Source organism: Erpetoichthys calabaricus, chromosome 9, assembly GCF_900747795.2.
Source record: "Erpetoichthys calabaricus chromosome 9, fErpCal1.3, whole genome shotgun sequence".
NCBI lineage: Eukaryota > Metazoa > Chordata > Cladistia > Polypteriformes > Polypteridae > Erpetoichthys > Erpetoichthys calabaricus.
The window spans coordinates 139,625,194-139,635,992 of NC_041402.2; positions in this window are offsets into that span (position 1 = coordinate 139,625,194).

Sequence of the window (10,799 nt, forward strand, 5' to 3'; positions counted from 1 at the left end):
AGCATCCCTGGGGATATCCACTGCCACCTAGGGCAGGGGGATGGAACCACTCCTTAGTTCTGGCTTCCATTATTTTATACTGGCTGCGTACCAATTACACCAGTAGAGTTTCCATACCAGTTTAACATGCTGAAATGCTTAATTTTATTCATACTTGCAATAAGACTAAATAAAGATCAGGGATAAGCCTTTAAGCGTAATGAAAGCACACTTGAATAATGAATCCATTTTGTATCAAAAATTATATGTCTTGAAAATATAAATAATTCATATATTTTATATCTTACTAAAAACAATAAAATTATTAATAAAGTTTAAAAAGATTTTTTTGCATTCCCCTAGTTTTAATTTGTTCAAATAAAAACATTTTGCTATATGTTTTTATTTATGTGTTTTCTCTCTGCTAGGACAACGATCAAACGTTTATTTCTATCAGTGTGATATTGTAAAGGATCAACAGCACTTGTGTTGTAGATCTTGGGATGTACATCAATGCAGTGAGATGGCCCACATGTGGGTAGAATGCACTGCACTACTCTGCAGGTATGCTGGTGTGCTACAGTACGCTCAGATGAGAAGTGCTGCAGTGCAGTCTGGTGACAGTCTATAACATTGTAGTCAGATGCTTTATGGTGTAAAAACATGCAGTCAGGTGAGGATTATAATAGTTTATATGGCCCTGTATCAATTTTTTTAGTATTCCTATGCAGGAAGCATTTGGATTTAATGCATGTGCCCTATTTGTGAGAGTAATTTCCCATTAGAAGTTAATAGGGAGGCAGAGTTTTATTATAGTAAGAATTTCATCTGTTTTTGCAGATGCAATGGAATCGGCTTCCCACCAGGTGTCCCTCTCTGCACACTAATCCACTCTGAGCCGCGCCACTCCACAGCTGCAGTGCCAGACCTTCTTCCGTTTTTTGTGAAAAAGGCAGCCACATCAATCAGACAGCATAAACTATACAAACGACTCACAGTCAGGTGGTGTCTTTTCATGCTTGAAATTTCCTTGTAATTTTCTCAAATTAGGCCTCTTCTTTTCTTTGTCTGTCTCTCCTTTTTTTACTTGCCTTTGTTTCTCTGATGCTCAAGACTGGCAAGGCTTAAAGGGTTAAGGCGAGGAGTGGCTCAGCAGACTTGCTGATATTCATTATACTTTGCACAAACAATCTTCCAGGAAATGTCTCTCTTCTCCTGGAGCTCAATTCTCTTGGTGAGGCATAGCTCCCACCCATATTTCTAGGAATTTGCTTTTTTTTGACTATAGTCTCATGAATAAAGGTCACATTCCTGCACTCATCTGGGATAATGCAATTCTAAAATCACACTAATAATTCTGATCCATCTCTTTCTAGGATCCGTTTTTAGGGACTTTATTGGAAGCCCAGACAATCAAAGACTGCTAGGCAACAGTCCAGTTTACACCAAATCAGTGATTATTCTGCCTTGTAGCCAAACTGCTTGGAGTGTCTGAAATGAGACAGTGGATAACAGACTTTGGTGTAAAGGGGACTACTGCAGATTCCTGAGTGGCCCAACAGGTGTCACTCTTTTCTCTGACTAGAAATGCCTTTCTATTGTCTCAGTGCATTGCACTGCATTGCATACAGCTTTGATCCTGCAGCTGTGTGTGTTCAGGCGTAGGCTGTCTCGACTGAAGGTTTGGCTGAGTTCAGTTTTAAGCTCATCGTCTTCACTTGATCTGCATTCTCTAAGTGTGCAAACGTGCCTACATGGCCATTTAATCTCAGATCTGGTAAGCTCTCCTGTGTAAAAAAAGCTACAGGGCCTCACCCAATTTAATATCAATTCAGTTTTATATACCTCTCTTTAAAGTGCTGCGCAGATGACAAAATATAAAATAGCAAAGAAATGAGGAGCAGAATACAACAACAACCCAAAAACTACAAATAAAAAGGGCAAAAAAAGCCAAAGTCCCCAATCAAGTAATTTAGATATTAATAATAATATTCCAGGTGGCATTATTAAATGCTTCCAGCTGGATGTCTTTCAAATCTGAACAGTGTTAATCTGTGTTGACACAAAGCAACAGGGGACCTGTGTGGGACCAGCACTGCAAACATCCTTGTATAGAACAGAACAAGAATTCAAGCTGTAATTCTGGCAAAGACAACTCTTGTGGGAAGCAAGCTATTGCTAGAAGGGGGCACTATACCACATAATCATGTTGGGTTTCTCTGAAAGGTTAGTTGTTGGTATGATGTATATTTTGGTCAGCTAACCCAGTCACAATATTTGACAGTGTTGGTAGGCCCTCTGTTAAGTAAGTCTGAAACCGCCATTTCATACAGGTGTACTAAGGACTGTAAATTGGTTGAAGGACTTGCTTCAAAAGGCTCACAGACCAGTACGTGGCAACAGACAGGCTGTTTATGTTATACAAGTCTTCATGCTTAATGTTATAATGGGAAGGAAACCTGGGGCATGTCTGAAGATTGGAGATTGCAATTTCAAGGAAACCTGGGGTGGCTATAGTGAGCACAGCCTGAGTGGTTTCCAAAGGCCATTACTGATACAGGAAGAAGTCAGTGGGACATCCTCAATAGGGGGCTACTGACCAAGATAGAAAATTTCTTTTCATTCAGCAGCTTATTGTGGTTGGAATCTCATAGACCATGGAAACAGGGGGCCACCTGGGCCTGGACTACTTTTAGCGTATTAGTGATATGTCAGCAATCTGAGTGAAAATTAATTTTTTTTCATTTCACAAAAAGAGTTGCAAAACTATACCATTTAGCAACCAGCAAAATTTACTTAACCTAGGAAGAATGGCATTCATTATGGTATATACAGTATCCACTACTGGTCAAATGTTTTAGAACGCCTCAGGTTTTCTAGTTTTCCTTCAAATATAATCAGTTGAAATGCAATGAATGGCCTAAAATGGCGAAAAGGTAAGCAGTAAACTGTCAGAGATTTAAATTTAAAGTTTAGGCTAGCAAAAACTGAAAAAAAGGAAATTTCAGACTATTACAAATGGGCCTTCTTCAGGGAACAACTAATAAGTTACAACCTACAGATGTTCTGCAGTAATTAAAGTAAATGAAGCCTTTCAAGTTGAAGCATACAATTTGCACAGGTGTCCGAACTTCTGTTGATTAACTAAAAATCCTCTGTCTGTCTAAGGGCTCGTTTATACTTCACACTCATGGCTGCCATGCGTTCCCAGCATTCATTTAATGCGTCCTTTGAACAGGTCCTCAGAAATGAACGTGATGCGTGCACGAGTTACTGTCTACATGTGACTGATGGATCCTACAGGATTAATGAGCGCACTTCGATGTTTGATGAATGGTTCTATCTGGTGAAGCAAAATGCCAAGATACAAATTCATTATTGGTGCTTTCATATTCAAGTGTCACATATTCCCCATTGTAATGACACGATACATTTTAAATGTCTCACATACCATCTTCTGTGCTGTCTTTTTTTTTTTTCTTGCATCTTCACAACAGCAACAGAACGTACGGCGGCGTATTTGAGCCACAGACAAAAAAAATGAAAGACACAAGGCTTCCTCCTGACCTGACAGCAGCAATCGCCACACAGAACACATTAAATGTATAATATTCCAGCTCTCCGCACATTTAGAATCTTTAGATTTATACTTGATATCACTTTCATGATGAAATGCATTAAAGGATGTAAGCTACATTTTACAGATAAATTGTTAATTTCGTTTAAATAACAAATACTGTTAATAATTACACACATGGGGGTGACATGGTGGCAGAGCAGTCTCGCAGGGAGTCACGTCGCTGGTATTCCCTGTCTGGAGTTTATGTGTTTTCCTGCTGGGTTTCCACAGTGTGCTCCGGTTTCCTTCCAAAGATATGCAGATTTGGTGACACTAAAATGATGCCAGTGTATGTGAGTGCTTGTATTCGCCTTGCGATGAGCTGAAGCCCTGACTAAGGATTGTTTCTGCCTCATGCCCAGTGCTAGCTGGAATGGGCACATCCCTGGATTGATGGATGTAATCATTAAACATCCTTTTCAGAGATATTGAGGCAAAATGTCCTTAGAATTTAATGGATGTTTCAGGCTATTCACGACACAGCGAAGCTGAACGTTTTCTCTATGATGATATCTCGCACTGCAGCCTGGTGGAATCTTCCAGATTTATGTAAAGTTTGCATGCAAGTGTGAACAGTATAATGCTTGCATAGCAGTAGGGTCCGCTGGAGCATGAATCACGTCACGTGAAGTATAAGCCTGACCTTAAAGCAGAGTTGGAACAGACTGTAACTACACCCTCTGAAGTACTACTTGGGCAATATTCCAGTGATAATGGCAAAAAAGTGGCAATTAACAAATGAAATGAGACAGAGCATTATTATTCTTAGAAGTGTAGTCCTTTCATTTAGAAAAACTGTAAAAAAATCAAAGTGTCAGTGAGAACAGTGGTGTCCTTCACAATCCAAAGGCAATTGGAAACAAAGAAACTCTGATAGGACGAGATCTGGCAGAACCAAAATCACGAGACAAGTTTCTGGGGGTCACCAACTTGCATGATAGGTACCTTACAGAACAACAGCTTCAAGCACAATGGTCAAAAAAGCAAGTCTCAGTTTCTATTGTGAAGAGGAGAGTTGGTGCTGCAGGCTTGACAGAGCGAGTGGCAGTAAGAAAGCCATTTCTTAAAGGACAAAATAGACGTTTGAAACACCGGCTGTGGACTACTGCAGACTGGAATAAGTCTTATGGACTGATGAATCAAAATTGGACATCTTCTGTTCATCACGCAGGGTGTTTGTATGGAGTTGGTGAAAGAAAGGTTCCTCAGTGTGTGACACCAACTGCCAAACATGGAGGAGGAAGTGTGATGGTCTGGGGTTCTTTTGCTAGAGGCAGAGTTGGTGACTGGCACAGAGTGACTGGCATTCTGAATCAAAAGGGTTACCACAGTTTGGCTATTACATCAGCAAAAGGTGGATACCTTAATGAATCAAAAATATGAATAAAATTTTGTACACTTAATGACTCCTTGACATATTTTTATTCATCATTGTGAGAAGACGCTTTGACCCATGTGCCGTGCACAACGTTTAAACAGGGAGAGCACTGCTACGGCTTTTTTTTCTTAATCCCCTTTGGATAACAATTTGATGCTCTTCACTGGATTTCAGCTTTTGTCTAAGGGTATATGTTTTTGTCTCATCATGAGAACAATGTTCCTTCTTTCTTATCAAAAATCCATTAAAACTCCAAGCAATCTCTTTTTAATGAGTTTTGTGATTGGAAAATTATGACCAAAATGAATTTTAGTATCGGTTATACTCATCATTACCTGTTTAATTTTGTCATGTTATATTTTAGATGATATACAGTGAGAGGTTGAAGCCCCAAAACGATGGTGGTGTGGTACTTGTTGGTCAATTTTAGTGTATTGTGTACACGTGACAATAAATCTGAAATGAACTGATTATATTACATTTTTTCTATCAAACTCTTGTATTTGTGAAAAAAACAGCATTATTGTGCATCTGCATATTATTTCTAAATTTGCAAAATGAATGAATGCTCAATGTTATACGGATTTTACAGCATGATAAGATAAATACAGAGAAAATGGAAAAAAAATGCAAAGTATGTGATAGAGCTAATCAACAATGAAACTGAAAGAAGAGCAATTTGTATTGTAGCACATCGACAACAATAGAAATACTGAGGATTGTGTGTTGATGTAGTAAAAGTAATCAGTAACTTTTGCTGATTCTTCTTGGTAGACATCGCTTCAGGTTCATTATGTGATGTGGCAATTCTAATTTTAGGCTTTGATGCTAATGCAGAGTCATGATTTGTAGAAATTTTAAATTGATTTTTGAATGAATCAGTCCTGGACGTACATCTACCCTGGCTCCACCTGACCTCTCACTGCAGAAATGCACAGTCAGGATCATTTCTCAGAAGCAACATGACTGCCAGAAGGAAGAGAGATGAGACCATGGAGAAAGAAGTGAGCAGGAGAAGACCTGGCAAAGGACTGATTAGGTAGGGATCTGGATCTTACTTTGTAGTTAGCGCACAAAACCTCCATAGGAATGTGCAAAGCTAGAGTTTTGTTTCTTTTTATTGTATTTTGTACCTTTAGTCTTCATTATTCTAAACTCTTATATATACTCTATATTTATCTAGATTCACACACTAATATGGTTATTATATGATATTTATATTGGGGCAGTACAGTGGTTACCCTGGGTTTGAATTCCGTGATGGCAGGGAGTTTGCACAGTCTCCCAATGTCTACATGGAGTTTTCTTCAGGTACCATTGTTTTCTTCACATATCCCAGGTACATGTATGTTAGATCAGTTTGCAGTTCTAAACTGGGTCTGTGTTAGCAGGTGCAGTGATAGACGTGCCACTAGTGCTGCCAGAATATTCCCGAGACCCTTTCAAGTCTGAATCGGATTATGAAGGCTGGAGAACATGATGTTAAGTTATGCTATAACCTTTATATGGTAAAAATCACAGAATCCGAGATTTTTACATACAGCACACCCTAAACCAATTTTAGACTTCAAAATCAATGAATGAAAACCTCCACTAGAATTTGTTAAAAGCAAACTTCTGTCCAAACCAAAGCCATTCCCCTCTCAGTCTGACTTGCTTTGTTGATCTTAATCCAGTACATTGAGGATTAATTGCATGTACAAATTTATACAGTGTGCAGGTAGTAAATATTGTTTGTCAGCATAAAAATACAACAGTCATTTTATTGATTGTGTGCCATGTATGATTTTTTTTTTCTGAATGATATGTTTGCAGTTGGCATTTTCTTTCTTATTAGGGAAACTAAATCTTAGTCATTACTTGATTAGACTACAGTACCTTGATTTTTGAGCGCTTTTCACCGTTTGAACTTCTAAATATATGTCACCTCAGAATCGGAAATAAACATTTCTGTTTAAGGTACTGTATGAAACATTTGTACACTGCATACTACTTTCATTTGTGGTGATTGCAACAGCACACATTCAGTATAATAATTTCCAATTGATCCCCCTAGAAAAGTGTCAAAAAGAAAGTGAAAATGGACGACCACCATTACTACCCTATTGGCCCAACACTGCTACAGAACAAACCACACACAATAACACTGAAAATATATAATCAAGGATCAATATTGTATTAGAAGCAAAAAACAACAAATCTACCTACAACATGCAACATATCCCTTTGTACAAGTTGTAAAATGACAGGCAACTGGCTTACGTTGTGTTGACTTGCAAAATAATATTAAGTTTTGAAAAAGTCCAGAATAATAATTAACTGTACAGATGAAGGGTTTTATCTGGGAGTTGAGATGTTAATCTGGTGTCATGCATGCTTGTCTGAGGACCACCTTGCTGGCTATGTTCAGGTATGCGGTACCACCCTTGTGGCGTGTGCTGTCTTGTATGTTTCCTCCACAGTTTACAGAAGGCACCCCAGGAGGCATACTGACCCATCCAGAGCATATAAAAATGGTCATCCCCGAAAGGAGGCACTTCACTTAGGTGACCCGAACATTCATCAGGGACAGAGCTCCAAGTCACATCACTTAAATGCTATAGGTGATACTTTATGTTCTGGTGTCCCTATGTGCATCTGTTTATTTCCTTTCTGTTTTTTTATTTCCTTTTTGTTACATTGCAATTACATAGGGTGCACCGGCTGGCACCCCAACAATTTTTGGGACTCTGCAAATAATCTGTTCCACACTCGTAAGGACAACTCTTGGGGCCAAGCCAAGAGCTACTACTAGAAAAAGAGCACTATGGCCCATGGTCATGTAGGGTTCCTCAGGAAGGCTAGAAGTTGGGTACCAACAGAAATAGGGACGGAGAATAGCTTGATCAGTTAACCCAGTCGAAATATTTCAAAGTGTTGACAAGAGAATGCTGCTAGTTTGATACTGTTATGATTCTGTGTGGTTTACAAATTCCTGAGCATTTATTTCATCTTCTTTTTGTTCATAGATATGCCCACTTTGACTTTTCTGAGCTGCTGCATCATATTTTTATTTCCATTCTGTTTTTATTTTTTTGAACAATATAGTTTTCAGGTGTCGTTTCTGTCACCATTTTGTTTTTTATGGGCACTGGCATTTTGAGTCACTGTCATCACAAAATGCTCTCAGTTCGTACGGAGCATGTCACTGAAAGTGCCACTATAAAAAGTTCTGCTGTATTCAAAGTGCTACCCTTTGATCTGTGTGATGGTTGAGATAAACCACAGGAGAGATCAGTGGTTTTGACTTTGGCTTTGGCTAATGTTTCCTTTCCCGGTCATCCCCATTTCTCAGTCAACCTTACCTAGTGTAAGGCTTAACAGATGCTTCCAGGGTGCAAAGGTTGATGAACAACTGTAAGTTTAGGACCAATAGAAGTTCCTTGGTGTTGTCTGACACATTATGAGGATACACAACCCTGGGTGTGTCCATTTTTTTAACTCAAAAATTTGGATTGAAATTGTAGGAAGACCTGAGAATTGGCAAAGAGATTGTGGGTAAGTATACTGTAATAACGACAATCCAAAGAATGAAGAAAGAAAAATGTTTGCCCTACGGATACCACCAAGAGTAAAAAGAAAAAATGAAACAAGCACTTTGTAAGGATCCTTGGTGTTGTCAGTCTGAGGGAGGCAGTTGTCGCATTCTCAAGCGGTGGCTGTCTATTCCTCTCCAGGTACCAGTCTTTATTGTATCTCCTCACAAACTGATGTTACACCGTTTCTTCCTGGAACGATCTCACCTTTTCCTTCAAGTCTTGCATTCTTTTGTGTCTGTTTTCCTGCCAAAACTTCTAGTGAAAGTATAATTTGTCTCATTTCTTTTTAAACAGACACAAATGATTGACTATTTTACAGTTTTACACATGCAAAACAATCAATGGGTTCAGACAATCGATGAAAGACTGTTACACAGGGACAATCTAAGCATTCAGTACAGTTTTCAATAAGGAATCCCATCAATATTTCTTTCTATCCACTCCTTTTCTGTTTCCACTAAATGAAATTTATAAGGACTGCAGGCAGCAGGTGACTATAAGAGCAGCATTTGGTGAGAGGAAGTAACCAGCCATAGGTTGTCTGTCCATCACATACACACATTCACAGTTACTCATAAACAGTTAATTTAACCCACACTTGTATCTTTGTGATATGGCAGAGGAACCAGAGTGGCCGCAGAGTGAAAGGCAGTTTTCTATCAGGTTTGACTTTGCAACTCGCAGGCAGATTCAGCAACCAGTTTACCAACAGCATGGCCAGCATTCAAATGATGTCACATTATTAAGTTGGTTATATAATATGCTTTACTTGCAGTATAATCTTTGCAACTGTCAAGTCATTAACTGTAAATGCTTTGCAGTTTACAGCACTTTGGTATTCATGGTGACTCAAGAAACAGGGCTGGCACTGGTGGAAAACTGGAATACTACCACATTTATGAGCTATTTCTTTTTAAATCTGCAGAATGTGCTACAGTGCTGTTTTAATTTGGCAGTAATTGCTTTAAATCTGAATCACACCCCATTAAGTAATAACATAATCATTAAATTTATATGGCTCTAGGGCATCAGTGCAAGAAGATTGCATAGACATTTCCTCTTCTTTTTCTTCTCCATTCTTGTTTTTCAAACTTAATCAAATTCCAGCCCTTCACGATGTACAGTATATCATCCTGAGAAACATCAGTGAAATAGTTTCTTTGCTTTCTGTGTAAACCAGAAAATGTTTGTTATATGACAGAATGTAGAAAGAGTTTCGAATGTAATTGAGCATAATTTCATTTTGCTCGCTAAACCCTAAAGCTTAACATAATGTGCAAATGAATATAATATAGGTAAAGACTGTGGGGCAGTTATGTTAATTATTGTGTAATTCCCCTAATTATTAATCAGAGCATAAAAGGGTGAACTAATTTTGTTTATCCACTTGTGCTAAGATTCACACCTTGTAATTTGGCAAGAGGATGCAAAGCAAATTCATTTCAGATGACAAAGTGTAGGTCAGTAGTATGGGCTAATTGTTCTTTTGTTTCAGAATTATCTTTTACAACACTATCTTGTCATTCTGAATCCACATAAATGCTTGATAATTAGAAGAAGTCACACAGCACTTCTAATTCTTCCCTAAGCCATTTTGGCTCGTTAAATCATTAAATGAGTAGCTATTACACTGGCTGTTTTGGCTCCTGTGAGCCGTGTGTCAAGGTCTTATCATATGACTAGCTGTGCTACTTGTCTAAGATGGATTAATTAATGTAGACCTCAGCACTAACATTTGCAGTGCACCATCTATTGGAATGTATTTTGTAATGCAGGTAGTAGCAAAACGCATTGCATTTGTCATTTAAAGTGGTGGCACATGACAAACATTTGTAGCAATAAAACACATTACTACAAGTGTTTGTGATGCACCATCTGTTGGAATGACAAATACAATTCATATGTCTGTGATACATATCATTTGGTATGGGATTCATAAAAGCAGTGTTAATGTTTGTGACACACCATCTGTTGGAATGACAAATGTAATACATTTTATTACTTCAAATGTTTATGATGAGCCATATCTCGGAAGGACAGAGACATAGCAAACAGACAGACACACAGACACTTTTATTAAGGTGGAAAGTATCTTAGAACCCTGGCCAGCATACAGTACATGTTGTGAGCACTGGCTAATGCAGTTCTACCAGATGTATCAAATCTGTTTGAATCAGTTTGTCATTTCAGTCCCTACACAGAGAAAAAAAACAACAACAACAAAAAAATGTGGTCGTACCAGGGA